Source organism: Heterocephalus glaber, unplaced genomic scaffold (genome assembly GCF_053883595.1).
Source record: "Heterocephalus glaber isolate CG9 unplaced genomic scaffold, H.glaber_assembly_v1.0 deba00001553, whole genome shotgun sequence".
Lineage (NCBI taxonomy): Eukaryota > Metazoa > Chordata > Mammalia > Rodentia > Bathyergidae > Heterocephalus > Heterocephalus glaber.
Window position 1 is genome coordinate 19,599,401 of NW_028258344.1, and position 21,892 is coordinate 19,621,292.

At 34.5% G+C, this 21,892-nt stretch overlaps 1 long non-coding RNA gene across 6 annotated transcripts in view; it reads right to left on the reverse strand.

Moving 5' to 3' along the window:
- Positions 1 to 21,892, reverse strand: part of LOC101718868 (uncharacterized) — an 87,752-nt gene that overhangs the window by 65,256 nt on the left and 604 nt on the right. For all 6 annotated transcript variants that reach the window (XR_002393919.2, XR_002393920.2, XR_002393918.2 and 3 more), the window contains exon 2: positions 12,255 to 12,344. This is a non-coding gene — a long non-coding RNA (uncharacterized LOC101718868). The remainder of the gene's footprint in view (positions 1 to 12,254; positions 12,345 to 21,892) is intronic.

Sequence of the window (21,892 nt, forward strand, 5' to 3'; positions counted from 1 at the left end):
ACCAAAAAGGAACTATTTCACAGGATATTATAGTTAAAATATCAGGAGCACTGAAAAAGAAAAAAAATATATGGAAAGCTTCAAGAAAGAAATGTCAAGTCACTTATAATGTAAACACATCAGAATCATTACAGACTTCTCTGCAGAAACTAAAGGCCAGGAAAGCATGGAATAATATATTTCAAGCTCTGAAAGAAAATAACTGCCAACCTAGATTATTATATCCAGTAAAATTGACTTTGAAAATCAAAGGAGAAATAAAGACCTTATAAGATCAGCATAAACTTAGGAAATTCATGACCAGAAACCCACCATTACAAAAGATAGTTAAATGAATCCTGCACACAGGAGATGAAGACTAGGTAAGCTACTGAAAATTAAGAAAGGATTATACATTAGAGAAACAACAAAATGACAAGAATTATTACATAGCTTTCTATAATAACTATGAATTTAAATGGTTTTATTTCTCCAAATAACAGAGGAATTTAACATTTTTAAAAGTTTTACATTGCTGCATATTAAAGATTTGCTTTATTAAAATATACAATAAAGGCTTAAAAATTTAAAAAAAGAAACAGACTGGCAGATTGAATTAAAAAAACAAGATGTAAATCTTTGCTGCCTGAAATAAATGCATGTCACTTATAGAGACATATACAGACCAAAAGTGAAAGCATGGAAAACAATATTGTAGACAAATCAAACCTAAAAGCAATCAGGAGTAGCTATACTCATATCTGGCAAAGCAGACTTCAAGACAAAATTAGGTGGGACAAAGAAGGCTGCTACATATTGGTGTGCGGGGGGGGCAATCCACCAAGAAGATATAACAATTGTAAATATATATGCAAGGAATATTGGTTCCCCCAGTTTTATAAATTGAACACTGCTCAATGTAAATTGACACATAGTTTCAATAATAAAATAACGGCCTTCTTCAGTACTCCACTTTCAACAACAGATAGGTCATTGATACAAAAGAAATATCAAGAGCTTGGCATCCTGGAGGCCCAGAGGTACCAGCATACACAGGGGACTTGGAAGATATTTGCAAAGGTTCACAGGTACCTGGATACCTGAGAATGACCAAAACTCCAACCATGGGAAGAAAACTGGAAGGAAAAACCTGTCAGATGAAATTCAGTAACAGGGGTGTTTAGAATAAGAAACAAGTCTGTTTCTTTAAAATATATACATATATTAGGGCCCAGGATTTATATATTATTAGTACATGTGTAAAGTATATAATGTTTACATTCCTTGTGGAAAGATGGTACTTGTACATAACATTTCTTAATTTCTTGTTTCCTCCCCTCCCCCTTTCCTCCTTTCCTTGTCCACCTATCTCTTGATTCTGTTGCTTTTTTTTGGGGGGGGTATATGTTAGCAGCACATACTGTTTACATCCCTTGTGTGGAGTTGGTACTTGTACATAACACACCCCAATTCCTTTTTTATCCCCTATCCCTCTCCTCCCTCCACCTCTTGCTTTCCATATCCTTTAAGAAAGATCTATATCCCTACTTCCCATTATCTGTCTTTTATTTTGCTCTTTATTTTTGACCCAAGCACTGAATATAGCCCAGGTCCAGTGAACATGTCATTTTGAAAAAATAATGATGGAAGCAGTAATAACTCAGTTCATGAATGCTTCTGTTTGCAGCAATTCTTTTCACAAACAAAACCATTAGGCAAAATTTTGCTTCCATTCACAAGCACCACATTGGGTACCAAAAATGATCATGGCCACCTTCCCCAAACAAACACAAATGCAGCCATCATCTGTAGAATTGTAAAACAAGTTTGTAACTGTGGTATACAAATACCTTACCTCAAACTGATAAAAGCCATTAATGGCAAACCAATAGCCAATATCATACTGAATGGGAAAAAAACTAAAAGGATTTCCTCTAAAGTCAGGAACAGGACAAGGAGGTCCACTCTCACCACTCCTGTTCAACATAGTACTTGAGGCATTAGCTAGAACAATCAGGCAAGAGAAAGAAATAAAATGGATACAAATGGGAAAGGAAAGAACCAAACTATCTTTACTTGCAGATGATATCCTTTACACAGGAACTAAAAGATCTACAGTACTCTGAAAAAGAAGATTGAAGAGGCTATCAGAAAATGGAAGAATATCCCTTGTTCTTGGAGAGGAAGAACAAATATAGTGAAAATGGCCATTCTTCCAAAACTTTTATATAGATTTAATGCAATCTCAATCAAAACATCAATAGCATACCTCAAAGAATAAGAGAAAACAATTTTAAAATTCATTTGGAACTAGAAAAGACCAAAAATAGCAAAAGCAATTCTGGGCAACAAAGGTAAGGCAGGGGACATCACAATCCTTGACTTAAATTATACTACAAAGGGAGGTACTGGCAAACAAACAAATCAAAACAAAACCAGACCTAAGGATCAAGGGAACAGATTAGAAGATCCAGAAACAACTCCAAATCTACCCTGCCACCTCCTCTTTGACAAAGGAGCCAAACACATTCACTGGAAGAAAGATAGCCTCCTTAATAAATGGTGCTGGGAAAACTGGCTTTCCACATGCCAAAGATTAAACCTACACCCATATCTCTTATTATCCACTAAGCTAAAATGGAAATGTATCAAAGTTTGAAATATTAAAACAGAACCACTAAATCTGCTGAATGACAGAATAGGTAAAAACAGAATTACACTGGCAAAAGCCAAAACAAAACAAAAACAAACAAACAAACAAACAAAAAACAGACTTGAGTATCAATGGAACAGATTAGAAGATACAGAAACTACTCCAAATACACTCAGCCACCTTATCTAAATCTATTGGAAGACTGAGTAGGTAGAACTTTTGAGGATATAGATGGAGGCAAAGACTTCATGACTAAAACCCTGATCACACAGGAAATAATACAAAGAATCAACAAAGGGGATCTAATCTTATTAAAGAGCTTTTGCACAACAAAAGAAACCACCAACAGACTGAAGAGACAACCCACTAGTGGGAAAAAAATTTTGCCAGCTGTTCCTCAGATTAACATCTAGAATACACAAAGGGCAAACATCTAGAATATACAAAAAACTCAAAAACATCAGACCTCCCAAATTTAAAGACCCAATCCAAAAATGGACATCTGAAATAAATAGACACTTCTCAGATGAAGAAGTTACAAACAGCAAAGAAATTCATGAAAAAATGTTCACCACTGGTCATTGAGAGATGCAAATTAAAACAACACTGAGATTTCAACTCTCTCTAGAAAGAGATGGTTTCTTTCATCAAGAAAACAATCAATAGCAAATACTGGCAGGACTGTGGGTAAAAGGAATGTTTCTCCACTGTTGGTGAGAGTGTAGATACAGAATGCCAAAGAAAGAAACTGAAGAACCTACTAGAATATGGAAGAACCTCTCATAATCATGGATGCGCAAAATTATTCTTAAAATAGCCATATCACCAAAGATGAATTACAGATTTAACTCAATCCTCATCAAAATTTCAATGACGTTCTTCTCAGAACTAGAAGAAACATTCTTAAAATTTGTATATCTATACAAAAGACCTAGAATATCCAAAGCAATGCTAATCAAAATGAAAAGCTATGGGCTGGGGATTTAGCTCAGTGGTTTCGCTGTCTGCTGCGCAAGCAAGGACCCGAGTTCGATCCCCGGTACCAAAAAAAAAAAAAAAAAAAAAAAAAAAACACACAAAATGCAAAGCTAGAAGCATCAAAATACCTTTCTTTAAATTACACTACAAAGCCATAGTAAAAAAAAAAAAATTTGCATGGTACTGGCATAGAAATAGAATCCAAATGACAGAAACAAACCCATGCTACTACAGCCATCTAATTCTTTTGTGAGGGGCAGGATCTTGCTATGGAGTTCAGACTGGCCCTGAGCTCACTATATAACCCAAGTTGGTCTCGAACTCACAGTGATCCTCCTGCCTCTCCCTCCTAAATTCTGGGATTACAGGTATGCACCACCACACCTGCAGTGGCTATCTGATTCTTGACAAAGGAATCAGAAATATATATTGGCCATAAGACATCCTCTTTATCTACCTTATCCATCTTTATTGCAGCACAATTCACAATAGTCAAGGTATATAACCAGACTATGTGTCATTAACAGAAAAATGAATAAATTGTTATATACATGACATGCATATGTGTGTGTGTGCATGCATGTGTTTGTGTCTTAGAGCATTATTCAGCCTTTAAGAAGAATAAACTTGTGTCGCAGGAAAATGGATGCAACTGGAGATCATCATGTCAAGTAAAAGATCAAATTCAGAAGGATGAGTATTTCATGTTTTCTCTAATATGTGAAAACTAAAAAAGCAACATTAAAATCGAATGCAAACTATTATTAAACAAGATAAAGGAAATCAAGGAATGGAGAAAGGGTATAAATGAGGATAATGAGAGTCAGAAAAAAATTGAGAATGAAATGATGATAATTACACAGATTTGGGAAAATGAAGAAATAAGAAAAGAGAAATTTATTATTTCCAGGGACTACAGAATTTTGTTCATGAAAAGACATTGTAGAGAATAAATACAGCTCAGCTATGAACTAGAATTCAAAATAGTATAATGGAGAAGAAAATGTTGACATGATGTAAGTAGGAAGGGGATATGAATGAGTTAAATCCTTTACTTTGATCATTGATAGTGTCTACAATGGAAGAATTTCAGTGAGTAAGATTAAATGAGATCTAAATAATTTCAGTGCTGTGTATGTAAATACCATCAGTACAAAAGAAGTAAAAATTGTCTGCACAGAAGGAATGAGAAGAAGTAGGAGGACAATGTCTCTTAGATTTCATAATAATCCTTTAAAGTTAGTTTTTAATTTAACTGTTTAAAAATTAAATTTATATAATACTACAATGCATATACTAAATATATACCTAACTAAAAATATTCTAGAAAGAAAAAGAAAAGAATTACAAAAAAGCATATCATTACAGCTTAGGCAATAGATTTCCTTGTCTTCATCACACCCATTATTGTCTGATCATTATAGACCAAATACATGTCTAGGTTAAAAGACAATAAACCCCTAATAGTTTGACTCTGCTTCTGACATTATGGTTGATAGTGTAAAATAAAAGACAGGAAAGGATGGGAAATTAGCAGGAGACTATTATAGGCAGTTATTAATTAAGAAAGCAAAAATAGAATTTCAGTGATTTTATACTAATTTAGAAAATGGCATGCTGGGGACAACATGCAGGAGATGGTGTGCAGGAAATTGCCCTATGGTGAAACCTAATGTTCACAGGGAACGGCAAGAAAAGCTTGGCTGTGGGCATAGGCACGAAGTCAAGTCAGGTGAAGTAGCCTTGTGGGTGTTCTCACTCCATGAGCTCCTTACAAATAAAAGAAAGAAGGGGGGGGGGGAGGAAGGAAGGAAGGAAGGGAGGGAAGGAAAGAAAGAGAGGTCAGATACTCAGCAAACACGTAAGTCATAGCAATTGTACACCAAGAACGACACTTATTTGGATGAATAACTCATGTTTTTAAAAGTAGCTTTTCCATAAGTCAGTAATACAAGCAGTGGGGGTATGTAAATATTCATCCTTCTACTTAATTTCATTAAGTAACCAATCGACAATTGGTACTGTCAAGATAAATGTGATGATTAAGACACACAGAAACTATCATTTAGAAATAGATATGCCTTTCTTGCAATATACCAACAGATAATTTTCACAGGACATGGGAGATCACACACAGCCCCCTAAGGGGGTTCCGAGACAGGGATATAAAGCAAGACCAGGAGCATCAATCTTCTATTCAAAAATATATTTCTACAGAAAGCTTTTTCACTTATTATCTTTGTTCAATACATAATCTACTCAAAATTATTTATATTGAAATTAAATGGCAAATTTTTCTAGAGTGACATATATCAGGACATCAAAAGCTGATTAAGGTTAATATTTGACTAGGCATTAAAAGGAAAGAAAAAACACAATTCCATGGGCCTTAAGATTTTCATTGTATCAGCTCTTGATTACTACATCAGATAGGGCATTGCTGGGCTCTAATGGTATTAGGAATTCTCATCATCCCTTCTCCCATTTCCATGACGTTAATATTAGAAATATAAAATTATGAAAGAGGTTCCAATGTCAGTCTGTTCAATCTAACCATGTTTTTCTAACCAATTCCAATCTAACCAATTTTTCCAGTCACGTTACAAACTTACTCTTAAGATCCAGTTGAAATTTATTCAGGTAGAACTATTGGAAAAATTGTTGAATATTCAGACATGATTAGGAATCTATTACAGTTTGCCTATGAGTAAAGACATAGGGACTTATTAAATTGTATTTCTCTTCAAGTGTCTTTTTAATAATCAAATAGGAGGCTGGGGATTTAGCTCAGTGGTTTCGCTGCCTGCTGCACAAGCTCAAGGACCCGAGTTTGATCCCTGGTACAAAAATAATCATCATCATCATCATTATCATCATCAAATAGGAGTAGGTCACCATTGTGATGCCATAGTACTTTTTGTTGGTCTTCCTCAAAAGCAAATCTGTGTATCAGGAAATGTGCTACTTTTATATGTGGATACCATACTAAAGGAGACAAAGGCTTATGTTAGACAAAGGCTTGTATTAGTCAAGTTGCTTAAAATGTTGAAATCCTGAAATTTTTATACGTATTTATCAAAATGCAAATCTGTATCACAAATGCTGCCATTTGAGAAGGCAAGACTACCTAACAGTATGAGACTGCTGGCATTAAAATATACAGTTCTTCAAAATGGAAATCATTTGGAAATAAGGAAAGTTTATATTTTCAGCAGCAACTTTCAGAGTGTTGTTTTTTCCTCTTGAACTGAGAACAGCAAGGTAACTGAGTGCTAAAAAATAAATTTAAAAAACCTCCAAATAAAGTTCTGTCTCATAACCAAGTTGCTTAGTTTTCAGATCTCACTTTGCCTAGTTCAATATTTCTCTATCCATCAAAGAATAACTATGAATGACTTGATTTATGATCATCATGGAAATAGTTTTTTTACTTTTTCCTCTTTTAATTTACCCCAAGAATAGCAAAAGAAATAACTGCTTAATCCTTAAAAAAGAAATGTCATTATTTCTTTTCAAAATATTTTATATAGTTTATGACTCAACCATAAATCATCACATTCAATGAACAGAGGAACGTTATTATAGATAGTTAAGAATGGTTGCTGGTTCAAAAGTCACAAACATTTTATATTTAAGGACTATATTACAGGAATGACAGATAAGAGAGTGTCATGGATTTCACTTCTCAACAACTAAAAATCCTACTTTTTTTTTTTTGGGTACCGGGGATCGGACTCAGGACCTTACACTCGCAAGGCAGGTGCCAGAACCACTGAGCTAAATCCTGGGCCCCAACGAATCCTACTCTTAACCCCAACTCAAAAAGCACTTTTGAGAAGATGGCCCTAAATTCTTGGAAGTAATTCTTCCTCCTTATTTCATCATATTATATAGGTTATTATGTAGTATTTTTCATCTTAACTCCTGCCTAGACTGTGAACCTCTCCAGGCCCCTGGCACTATTTCACTTATTTGAGTATTCTTAACACTCATTCATTAATTTCTTCATTCAGCAAATGATTACTGACTATAATTATGTGACAGATATTTTGTTAGATCAAAAAATGTAGAAATTAAAATGGTTCCCTTCTTTCCAAAGCTTCAGTTTGGTGGAGATGACAGAAATAACATTTATGTGATTCTCAGTAACAAATAAAAATGTTAGGACATAAAGGAACCTAGAGCTATGAGGGCGATATACAGGGAGACAAAAGCTAGTAAGACAGTTAAAGCCTGAGTCGACACCTAAAGTGTGAGGCTAACTTAGCTAAGCAAAATGATGGCAGGGGAAAGCTTTATGCAAGAAAAAATGCAGGAAAATGCTGTGGGGTTTGAGGAAACTTCTAGTCCAAGGGTCTATGACCAGAGAGACTGGAGCACCAAAGAAGTGTTTTGGGTTCAAAAGATGAGGAAGTGGACAAGGACAAGCTGTCAAAGGTCTTGTTCCCCGTGTTAACAGTTTCATACTTTACCTTCGTATCAATTATAAGTGAGTGAAAAGACAAAATGGGATACTGCTTCATCAAAATCTGTCTTTAACGTAGATTTTGCATGAATTTTGATAGTTTTAATGTGGAAGCTAGATTGAAGCAAAATAAGAATAGGTGGCGGAATCCAATGAATACTGCTCTTAGCCAAGTGCCTGATTAGTGAATGTTCACATCATCCCTAAATATGGCTGAGTGTCTTACCTTCCCAAAGTTCTATAATCAAATGAGAAGAACCTCAATTTGGCCAGTGAAGGAAGGACTACACTGTGAGGTGTTTTTTTTCAGATTTCAAATAACTCTCTAAGATTCTGGAGCCTAGAGATTTGCATAAATAATGATGGTTGCTAGAACTGATTATTTAGAAAGCAATAAATTAATTTTATTGGTAGGGATGTACATAGTACTGCTAATCCATTTTTTTTTTGAAAGGGAAACAGGAAAATGATGGAGAGAAAAGAGTTGAGGGAAAGGTAATAAAAAATGACCAAGGTACTCTCTCTCTTTCTCTCTCTCTCTCTCTATATATATATCAATTCCCAAAACAAATATAATTATTATACATCACAAACATATAGCAATAAAATATTTCAAAATAGAAAATAAAATGAAAACAACTGTGTTTGTTTTTGCTCATAGTGAAATATTGACTATACAAATGGAAAATGTTTATATCATTTATAAAATACAACTCAGTCGCACCCTGAAAGAGTTAGCACAGGAAATCAACCCTTTGCCTACCTTAATCAGCCCACAAAGACAGCCTGGCAAACTTACAGGAACTGCTGCTTCCAATAACAATCTAAGAAGCCAAACAGTAATAATCGAATCAAAATGTCTTGAATTTAATTGATAACTGAAAGTTTCTCAATTTTTATTCCCACTTCTAATTTATAGCCCAGAGAAAAATAAATTTGTGCTGCTAAGCAATTATATGGAAGACTTCTTCTAATTCGCTCCCCTTCATCTTCTTTCTGCCTACAGCCTCCCACTGCAGCATCCTGAAGCTTTCCCCCTTTCCAGTGTAAGCTTCCCTATTCTTTGTCTGCCTTTTCTCTCTGCTAAAACACTGCTGGTAGCTTACTCCCTTGACACAGCAAGCTCTGGATAAGAAGTCTTGGCTTATTCTCTTATCGATTTTATTTTTTTTTTACTTCAACAATAGACTCTACAGTCACCAGAACCCATAGGAAGCTAAATGTATTTATTAGTCAGCTTTCTATCACAATAACACCATACTGGATTTGGTGAAATTATAAATAGAAAAGTTTTATTTAAGTCATACTTTTGGTGGTACCACTCAAAGATGGGGTGAGTACCTGATGGCAATGGTAAAGAACATATCGAAGCAAAACCTGCTCATTTTATAAGATAGGAAGCAAACAGAAAGAAGAGGTTATGGTCTCATCAGTCCCTTCAAGGGCATAACCCAGTGATCTAAGGATCTCCTAAAGCTTCTACCACCTTCCTGAGGGTACTACCCTGGGGAACATACCTTGGAGGACATAACCAAGCCATAACAAGGGTCATCTGCTACTTCTAGCTGCATATCTTTTTGGTCAGGTTCTGAAATATTGAATGGATGAGTTATTTTTAGAGGTATTATATGTATAAGTGTATGGATACATGATAGAGAAAGAGACAAACAGATACACTGAAAGAAAGAATGGATAGAGTGTTTAGGAGTAGGAGATCATCAACTTCAATTATTCAACTAATTTATATTAAGCAGCTTCATTGTATCCGGCACCATTTTTTTTAAGTACACAGTGAATATATCGAAGACTCTTGAGCTAATGGAACTGACCATGTAAGATATAGACAATCAACAATGAACACAATAAGTAGGAAAATTTTATAGGTTTGAAAAGATTGTAAGTGCTATTTAAAAAGACAAAAGCAAGGTAAGAAGTCTGTTTGAATTCTGAGTAGAGAGTAAATTAAATAAATGGTCCAGGAAGTTCTCATTGTGAAGTTGATAGTTGAGCAGAAACTTGAAGAAAGTGATGAAGTGTTAGATGAGTAGATGTATCTGGGAGAAATATTTTTTAAGCTGATGAGAACAAAAACAAGAGCCTTGAGATGGAAAGGTATGTGTTATGTTCAAGGAACTGCAAGGTGGAAAGTGTGGCTGGAACTGAGTCAGGAAAGTAGAAGAGAGTAAGAAATCAACCAAGAGCTTTAGGGGTGTATGCAGAAGAGACTGAAATGCAGAGTTGTTGCAATATTTTGAGCAGAAGAATGGCACATCTTGAGTTTCAAACAGATCTTCTGCAGCTGCTCTGAGGATAGACTAGAGGAAGGAAGTATGGGAGAAAATTTTCTGTTTACATTTAAGCATTAGTGTGCTTAGCAATATAGGCATTTACACAGTAGCTAAGAATGTAACAGGACAATTCTGGAAACACCAGTTTTCAAGACCTTAGAAACATAAAATTTTTACAGTTTTGTATCTTTACTTTTTCCCTATTCCATCCAAATAGAGATCAGGCCAAGCCAGACTACCCTAACTATGACTGTTTTAGAAAGTTTGCAAGCTTAAAACAGTATGTATGGCTTCAAATAGACTTATATTAAAACAAAAATATTCCAATAATACCCTCTAAATTCAATTTCCAATTTATAGTACAAATGATGCCTCCATTTATTCCACAGTTTTCACTCTATGTGATAGTTACATCCAATATCAGTCAGCCAAAAATGATTAAGCACAATGCATTGGGAAAGGTGAGAATCATTTGAGAAAATTAAAATACAAAATTCTGAAGTAGTTGTTTGTAAAAAGGAAAGATAGAGAAGAAAAATTCTTGATGTAAATCTTAACGTCAATCTTGAGCCTGAAGAATCTTGCCCCTTCAGATTCTTTGTCCATGGTTGAGTCAGAAAATCCCTATAGTTGTATGTTAAAGTGATGCTCAAAAGGAAGGTATTGGAGTGATATTAACAGAAAAATAAACACACATGCACAGGAAACTGCTTTGTGCCATAAATGAAAGCCAGAAAATGTGTGGTTCAGAGGAATGTATTACCTGAAAATTTAATCTGTTTTCTAGCTAATTTCATGTGAAAGCAAATTTGAAATAGAAAAATGCAAAGTCTTACATTTTGGCATCAAGATGCTATACTGCCTCTTTGTATTTTCATTGAAAAAAAAAAGTAGGAATCCAGAAAGAATGCATGCCCAGTTAACCTGGTTATGGCCCATTGGCAAGATATTTTTTCCTACCCATAAATAGTTCTTGATGATTGAGCGCTATTCCAAGAGTACAACACATTTAGATATTCAAATTAAATAAAGAGTAGTCTACTGTTCCTGAAAGATTTCATAGCACACATAGTACAAAATGGCTGTTACCAGTTTTTGGACTTTTCAGCCCATGCTCTAAGTAGAACTGAAATTCTTTATTTAAATTTTAAATGTACATGAGTTTCAATGGGATGTTCTAAAAAAAAAGACTAAAATAGATATTGTAAATAATCCTCTATCTATGAAACTCATGCAATAGATAGGTGACAAACCATTAAAGTAAACTCTAAGGGATTAAAATTAGCCTAGTTGAAATGATTGCTTTAATTCTTAAATAGAATTTACATTAAAAATTTTTCTTTCTCACTTTAAGATTTTTACTGGAGGGCAGCGGATTTAGCTCAGTGGTTTCGCCGCCTGCTGTGCAAGCGCAAGGTCCCAAGTTTGATCCCAGGTACAAAAAAAAAAAAAAGATTTTTACTGGAAATAGTATTAAACACACAAGTGGGGACTCTTAAGGCAACATTCAAATAATCTAAAATTTATCTTTCATTATATGGCAGACATTGAGTCTCTCCTTCTTTCTCTTATTAACCTATTACTGACTGTGGCATGTGGCCCCTAGAAAGCAGGACTGTTTTGCAGCCAGGTGTGGCCATGTAACTAAATTGTGTCCAAGGGAATGTGAGCAGAACTATTCCCATTAATGAGAAGTGTGACTTCTCATGATTATTTCTCCACTGACCAAATGCAAATGGTTTGGCAGCCAATTTTGGACATAAAGTTAGGATTAGCACTCAAGAATGGGAGAATGGTGAAGAAAGACAGAAGTGTGAACCATCAATAGTTTCAGAGAGCAAAGCTCTGATATCAACAGGGACTTTTGGGGAAGAGAGGAATAAATTCTCACCTTTTAATCCATTACTGTGGGTTTCTCTGTCTCCTAGAAGAAATTCCATCACCACTAATGCACATTCTGTGCATGAGAAACTCTCACTTTCTGTGGATGAGAACAGATGAAAGAATCAGTAAGTAATGTGTAAGTAGAAAACATATGGGTTTGTAGCATCAGTGTGGCCATACTCAAGTTCCATGTTGGTCACTTTTGATAGCTGCTCACTTGTAGAACATTTGTTCATTTATTTTGGTTTTCTCATCTAGAAAGTGATGATGAAAGTGAAAGTCATTTTGTAGTTAAGATGGAGAAAATATTTCATAAGGTGAATATTTTAGTTTTTGTGGTGATATATATAATATATGAAAATTTAAATAAGATAAAACAAAAATGCTCTTAATTTGCATTAAATTTATACCAAAGAATATATCTATACTGATGTTAGTTTTGTAGGTATATATTAATTATTGACAAAACATAGGTGATAAAGACAAGAAAAACTAGTGTGCTTTTATTTTTGGTGTTTAGCCACCAGGGAACTGAAAATATCGAAATGCACTTGGAGTCTTTTACAGAATAAATGCAGGGTGGTGGGAGGAATTTGTGTACACTAAGTACTTGGTCAGAAAGATTGTTCTCCTGTGTCTCATTGATTGTTAGACAAATATTCGCAATTTTTGGCCCACGTATTTTATTTTTGGTACATGTAAGATTTCTGAAGGGTATCAGATTAAGATTCATTTGGCCAATAATACAGAATATAATTAAAATCAGGGTAGGTTCCTTTAGGAGGTAGAATCCTTAATGGGAGCACCCCATTGCCAGTGAATATCTCACAGAGCAGTATCATCAAATCCAAGATATTCAGTAGCTGCCACTGTTCAGTTCTTTCATATATATGGCTTTATGCCACCACTGTGAAAGAAGGTACAGAATAAGCTCTGAACTTCTGTTTTGGTAAGTGTTTATTTTGAACTCCATAACCACATTATCAAAAAGGGTGGTAAAGGGAATCAGAGTCAGAATCAGTGCCCAAATAAACCCAAACAGCACCTCTCTTTCCTGATGCCCTGTTCATTTTCCCCAATACATATGCACATTCTTACATACAGGTTTATGTGAATTTTTGTTTTGGTGTCTGTGTATACATGTCTTTAAGGAATTCTCACTGTATATCACTAAAGGCTATTGACCATTCATGAAATTCATGACCATTAGATGATGCTTTCATCTAATATCACCTCTGTCCCACATACATACATGATTCATTTTGATGGATTATAATAGGTTGACTTTAGTTTCAGTAAAATGTAGAATTTATTAAGTTATAGCATTAGTACAAAAGACTCTAGTCCCTCAATTGTCCATGAAAATGGAAATAAATATATGAAATAAATGATATGAAAATATAGAAGTAATCTCTGGTTAGTTTTGAGGTTTATTTACTTATTGTGCAAATGAATATTTTAGGAGACTGAGATGTCATAGTAATTTATTTCAAATTTATTGTACTCAAAGTAATCTTAATAATCTAACTCAGAGAAAGCTCAGAATTCACCTCAGTCTTTATTGGAGCTTGAGTGTCACACTCACACTCATGCTGGGTCATGAATGGATCAGTTTGTCTGACAGTATAAAATATCTCATTATGAAGAGGAATGCAGTATAGGACACCTATTAGTGCAGTAACTGTATTCATCATTCTGGGTTTATGTGGCAAATAGGGACACAAACATGGATGAAGAATAGGACACTAACCAGGGAAAGACATGGATGACAGGCATATGACTTCTACCCCTTCACATAGACCAGTTATTTAGATTTCTTGGGTTAGTAAACAAAGAAGTTCTCCTAAAAGAAATTTACCTGCTGACCCATGCAAACAGATTAGAAAAGAAATCTCCTTGGATCAGATATAAAAATATAAAAAGTATATCCATGATCATTCTTCAGTCAGAATTTAAGCATAAATGAAACATAAAACATTCCTATGTAAGCTTACTACATACGAAGTTCCAGTCTTTGCAGGTTGGGTAAGAGTGTCAATAAACATTTCCATAAGCCACAGAACTGAAAGAGACTTGGAAGAATAATCTATTGACATTTAAATATCTACTGTGCAAAGTGGAAAGCAATATTTGATTCCAACAATGCCACCTGGTTAATCCAGTAACTTTTATAACCTGGAAAATTGTTCTTGTGTAATAGTGTATTTTTGTGAAATTAGGTAGATAATGTCAGTGTTATAATCAACTATTTTCCTCATCTGCCTTACATTGGAGCAGCTCCACTGAACAGATGTTTCCCTCTTTACTGTTGAGGTTAAACTGCATGTATCTTGACACAGGCAAGGAACACTTGGCTTTGGAACATTAAGTCTTCCATCAGGCTATTCCCTCAGTTTCAGTCACTGGCTTAAATAGGGCCATTTCTTCCAATCTCAACAACATAGTATCCAAACACTATTTCTCCATTAGTCACCTGGTTTCATGCTCCAAACTGCAATTCAGACTTGGAAACAAGTGTGTATCCATGACCTTTAAGGTTTAACATGGTCTGGTGGAAATCGTATTGGAAGAGTGACAGTCTCACCAGCTTGCTAGGTGACCTTTGACAAATTACTTGACCCCAATGTGCTTCATTTTTCATACATGGGGAATGTGGAGGCCATAATATATAACATCCTGCCCTAGCTTACAGAGATTTCATAAAGCTAAAATGAAATAACTGTTTACATTCTTTTCTGATGTGTTGATGCCTGATGGCCTCCCTTTCAGTAGTGGTAGAAACGTCTCCAAATTTACAATAAAAAATTGTTGAAAAGGAGCTTAGTAAAAGTACAATTTGCCCCATTTTTAGTATCTAAAACAAATTTATTTTCACCCACTGATGATCTCTGGAATATTTTAAAAATGGTAAAAACATAATTTTCAGAATTCAGACCTGGATTGAAGTCCTGACACAACTACTTAAAAGGTCTCTGCTCCATATATCTGGGTCCAATAATGCCTTCTCTTTTACAATTACTTTAGTCCAAAGTAAGGGACAATCTTCACCAAAGCAGGGAACAATCTAACTGCCAAAGGCGAATTCTTACTCCCCAAACCCAGTAACTTATGAACATTTGTTGCACTCTCATACTACTCAGTTTTTCTGCCTTTGTGCAAATAAAGTCCAGAATGCAGGATCGCCAGTTAGGGAAGACAGCCTGCCTGTTTCAAGACACATACCTCTTAACACTGAGCCCTTTCTGAACATAGTACAGTTCCTGTTCAGGTCAGGAGTTCTGATCAGAATCCAACCTTAGCACAGGTACTGACATATGGTAGATGATCAATACCTCTGAATGGTAATGTCACTCTCCTCTGCTTTTGTTCATTTGCCCTGCTGACTGAAATTAAGTTCTTGTCCTCATAAATTGAAGAATCAGTTTCTGACTTACAGGATATTTCTTTTAAATAATGACAACCACCTTTTTATCTAAATGATTATTTCTGAATTCTCTAAAGTTTTGCTTTAAATTCCAAATGACAATATCTGAATCTGATCATTTACAGAATCCTAATTTAGACCAAGGTCCTGGTCACTGAAATTTCTGAGGTAAAATTTTAAATCTGAATCAGTTCTTTTATTCCTATTCCATTTGGATTTGTAAATCTCTTACACAGTGAAAACTCTCTAGGCATTCATATATATATATGAATATATATATGTGTTTATATGTATATATATGCATTTGATATGTATATATATATATTTGTATATATATTCCAAATGTATTAATCATGTAGCTGGTTGGTGATATAATTCATTAGCATTTTTCCTTTTTTTTTGGTACCAGGGATCGAACTTGGGTCCTTGCACTTGCAAGGCAGGCAGCAGAACCACTAAGCTAAATCCCTGGCCTTCATTAACATTTTTAAAATATTTTCTCTAGTAGACATGGTTATCAGGGTTTCAAATTTTCATTTTCACAACAGCCTCATGAGAAGATAATCTAATTTTCATTTTATAAATAAAGAAATTGAGGCAGAGAGAGACTAAATTATTTACCCAGAATTACATGATTATTAGTGACAGTGCTAGAGTCTGAACACAACAGAGTGATTTCAGAATTTGCTGTTAAGAACTATGCTGTAATGAGACTGGGGATGGTATCTGAAGAGGTGATATTTGAGATGGCATTTCAAAAATAAAAGACATGATATAGGAGTGAATTAGAGCAATAATATTTCCAAAATATAAGAGCATTGTCAGAGATATGAGGATGTGATAGTTCATAGCAAGCTTGGAAAGTATGAGAGGTTAAGTAAAGGGCAAAGCTGCTGATTGAAGGTGTGATGATAGATTAGTGAGACAGGAAGGAGTAACGAGATCTATATGCAACGTCTTAGCTGTTTTAGATGTTATCACTACATTGTTGAGGCCAAGGATCAAAGCAGTTTAAATGAAGTAGTGACATAGTATCACCCTTAGACATAGACAAGAGAAATCCTTAGCTTGAAGCCATTTATATCACAAACATACAAAAATTGTGTTAAAGTACATATAGACCATTTAGGAGGTAAGATCAATTCATCTCAGTTTGCTTGTCATTTTCTTAGTTTTAGCACTGAAAAATCTATATTTCAAGCATAGTCCTCAGTCCCCACAAAATAAGGAAGGTGGATCACCCTAAACTATGTCATGATAACCTGTCTCTCAGTGTTGACTTAGTGTAACCCATAATCCTAAACATTCCTTCATGCCGCTAAACCCATTCATACTCCAGAGAACTGTTTCTTCGCGTATTTTTTTCCTATACATTTTCAAAGCAGAAGGTGACTGCATCAAAAGTCATGGAGGTTTGTAGGTTGTGCTACTATTAATGTTGTAGACAGACATTACTTTTGACAGTCACTATGGGCAGAATTTGAGTTGTAAAATTATTTAGGTAACAGAAAAAGGCAAATCTTTATTAACCTATCATATTCTTATCTTAAAATATTATAAATATAATAAATTCTTGAAACTGCTTCATTGTTTCCAGTAGGGCCAAGCAACCATTTTCTTTGTTCTTATTGTGTTCCAATTATGGAGCCATTCAGAACATAATAAGGTATATGCAACAAGTAAGTATGGCTATGGGAGATTGTTTTGTGTTATTAAACAATGTATCACTCAATTATTTAAAATTTAGCATACACCATAAAACTGGTCTGAATGTGACTGGTCTGAATGGTCTTTATATTAATGTGTAGATTTTGATTTTGCTTTAGAAGGCAAAAAGTGTGATGTGATTGTGGCTTATAAACCAAAATTAAAATATTTTATAATATGTACTGTAACAAAAATTTATCACATGTGATGACACATTAAAGTTTGAATATAATATGTAAAATTTATTCCTTATTTTTGCCTAACCCTAAGAATTACTGCCTGTTCCAGCTGCTAACGCTTTATCTGAGAAATATTTCTCCAAATTGTCATTAATAAACTATTTATGTGCTATCATAATTCAAAATAGGTTTGCTGATATGATATTATTGTCAATAGAATACAGACTAAAAGAAAGTTCTGATAATAATAACATAATTTGTGACTTTGATAAAACTAAGTAAACAAACATACATTTTACTTAAAAATACACACCACTTATTGAATTATGTATACATTCATTTCATCACCTATTCAACCGTTGTCATCCAAACTCAAAAAATTTAGACATGGCAGGAATAATTCATTCAGTTTTCTTTGACATTTTGCCGAATAATTATATAAAACATAGCTTTACAATATAGAATGACTCTCACTATAAGGTATTGTTCAGGTAGGAGTATATCATTTATTTTACTTAACAGTTACCTACATTTATACCTCTTAAATATTTAAAGATATGCTAGGCAGCCCATCATGTAAACTCTTTTTCCAAGCTCACTTCTGTTAGCAACCATCATGGGCAAGGGTGATACTTGGTGGGTGATTAAGTATGTTTGGAAAGATCATTCTGTCAATAATTTGAGTTCTGCTTTGGAAGTGAGCAATAGGAGAGACAAGTAGGCAAGTTAGGAAGATTTTGTAGCAGTCTCAAGCTCATTGATGAGATTTCTGGTTTGGGTGACTGGATGCCAGTGTTATTTCATAAGGTGATAGAAATCTCCAAAGGACTAGAAGGCTGTAGATGAAGATGAAGAATAAAACTTTGAGCAAACTTGAGTTTGAGAACCTAAATAAACTGTTGAGAGAGAAGACTGCATTTACATGTGCATATGCATGTGTGTGAGTGTTTAGGTTATATTATCATATATGTATGTGTGTTTATGTATATGATTGGAGCTTAGAAAAGAGGTGTGAGGACTACATTTACAATTCTGTGTCATCAAGATTGATTCACAAAGAAGAATGTGTCTAGTATAGAGTGTAGCATGTTTGAACAAAGGAAAGAGCTGGTTTTAAAAGCAAGGAGGGAGTCAACCTATGTTAAATGCTGTGATACATCAATAAAAATGAAGAATTGAAAATGGAAGCATTGAGAGTAGAAACCAAGTTCAAGTGGCTGAGATATAAACAGAAGATAAGTAATTGGAGGTTGAAATTAAACTGCTTTTCCCAGAAGGTAGGCAGTGGCTGGAAATGGGTTTACTGCTAAGTTTAAACTCAAGAGAGGTGTACTGTTTTTCAAGGTGAGAGTGGTACAAGGTTGTTTATATTCCAATAGGTAATGCTGTAGAAATGGGGACAGTGCTGATGATCACAGTAGTTTTTTTGTTGTTGGTTGTGGCGTTTATCTGCAACCCATTTGAACTAGTTTAAGCAAAATGGGAGAATATAAGGTTCAGTCATATCTCCTAAGACCTCGGAACAGGAAACATGTCTCTCTAGGGAATGGAAACAGAACCTAGAAACTCTTGAAGATTCATTATCACTTTTTCCAGCGCTGTGGAGCTCTCAGTTCTGCTTTCCTTGGTACTTCTGTTCCAATGTTATTTTCCATACTTCCCATGTCCACGCTGAATTTACGTATGACTGTTCAATCATCAGCCACTAAGAAAGATCTCTGAAACCAAATTTTAAATACCCAGAAGAGATTATCTAATTATTCCTATTTGAGTTGATTCACTCACATATGGGCAGGGAAACAGGAAGGATCGAGGGAGTGATCTGTAGCAACAAACCCAGCCTTGTAGATGAATATCTGAAGCCTTCATCTTTGTCCTAAATCATTTATTACAAGGCAGATACATTTATTAATGAGGGATAAGGATTGATTTTCTTTTTTTTTTGGTACCGCAGATCAAACTCGGGACCTTGCGCTTGCGAGGCAGGCAGCGGAACCACTGAGCTAAATCCCCTGCCTCTAAGTAATGAACTTTTGTATGAATGATGAGGCAAGAGAGAGTAAGAGATCAATATGAGGAAAGAGGAGAGGAGGGAAAGAAGTGTAGAGGTATGCAGAGAAGAATAGAATTATTAGTAAAATATTTTCATGAGGTCAAAGTAAAAGTTTTGCTGAACATAAAGATGTGATGACAATAGCACTATATTAGAGACATTTGGGTGTATATTTGGGGATGTTGGGTAATTGTTAGTAATAGTCAGTTCCAAGGTATGACCATAGATATTGTTGGGTGGAGTAGAGATAAGGTATGTTTGTTGTTAAGAAAGGGCAACAAATTATATAACAAGGTTATTGAATAGATCAATCATCTGGAATGATAGTGGGATTTGTGAATGAGGGAAGATTGAAAGTCAGTTGCAATGAATTGTGTCTGTTTGAAATGGAAGGGTGGAATAGTATAATAGCATGAACCTAAAGAAGAAATTTTATTTTAGTGGAATGAAACTTTTTTGGAGGCAAAGGAGTAAAACTTTAACACTGTACTAACATGCCAATTGTAAGCAATAAGCAATGTTGATTTAAAGATCCAGTAGAGACAATAGAATTGTTCAAAAGGCCAGGTTTGAATCTTAAAAAGAACCTGAAGTTTTGGAATAGTTGGAGATTTCTTTACCATGGATTGAATTATATATGGATCAATTGGAATTGGATTATATTAGGAAATTTTGGGGAGGTGGAAGGAATGTAAATAACAACATTTTAGATCCTTTATTGAACAAAACATTTCCAAGCATCTTACATATAATTCTCATATTAAAGCATCACAAGAATCTATGAGGAGTATACTACTTTTTCAATTTTACAGATTAGAAAAGAGAGACAGTAGAGGGTTAAGAAATTTTCCCAAGCTTCTGCAGGAAGTAAGAGAGAAAAACCAATGTTTTAAGCTAGAAAAACAGTTTTACCCACTAAACTATAATAATGGAAAGACATGGTTTCAGACAGAAAAGATAATAACACAGTTAGAAATTTAATTAAGCAGGTAAAAGGAAGAATGGAAAAAATATTTGGGATATGAGCACAATACCACAATACATATCAAAGGCACAAGGTTTATCAGGTGATAAAATATTCCACATCAAATTCAAAGGTCAATCTAAGATTTCAGTAACCATAGCTCAAAACCAGCAAACTGCAGTCTTTTCTCAGGAATTCACAAAAATTTTTGTGAGCAGGTGTTATAATTGGTGGGAGATGGGGTGGCTATAAACTCTTACTTCCAGTCCAAGAATGTAGACAAAAGATTCATTTTAGGAAGGTTCATCTTCTTTTGAAGACAGGACTGTTATAAAATTTCTTTCTCCAGTGATGACTTTTAAGCATATTCAAACACCTTGCTGTGCACCTAACTAAATTAGTTGACTTATATTTCCCACACTTTCTTTAAATAGCTGTCAGTGATTTCTGTCATGATATACCTCCATATTGGTTAAATCACACAATATGGTAAAATAAAAATAAAGAATACAAACTTCAAGCACTCGGGAGGCTGAGGCAAGAGGATCACCACGAGTTAGAGGCCAACCTGGGCTACATAGTGAACTACAAAGTGAGACTTTTCCTCAAAAAACAAATAAACAAACCAAAACAAAAAAATTTCAGAATTGTGGAAAAAATTAAATCATGAAAATCGGAACCATTACTTAAAATCTAAACATACTTGTACCTATTAATGAATAATAATAGCTTTCACATTTGGAGTCATGATGTTTATAAAATGTTATTATTATTGATATTTGTTTCACATTAAATATTCAGAATAATCTTTAGAAACAGGCATGATAACATCTCTACTTTATGAATGTGGAAAACTAGGCTCAAATGCCAACATTAAGTCTGGGAGGTAGGGACTCAGACAGGTTGTCTGACTTCAAACCAATGTTTTTATTATATACTTTTCTCTTAATAGTGAAAAAGAATATTTCAGTTTAGGATCATTACTATCTAATAGTGGAATTATTACAGGACATTGATATAACAGGTCTCAAAGGTATCTCCCCTGGCTATCTGGTTTTTAAACCAAAAATTAATTAGGACAACCACTATTTTTAATATTATCTTTTGGGCATATTTATCTGAGCCCAGTCTAGTTAACCCTCCATGCAGCAGATATATATGAGGTCACATAATGAGTGATTATAGGTCCCAGGTGCCCCTAGACAGTTTTGATTTGTGTTATTGCAATTGTGAAAGTTTAAAAATTTTACTCTCAAAAGTTTATTGTCCTAATTTAGACAATAAATAATATAAGAACACTGTTTTTCACAAAACCTAG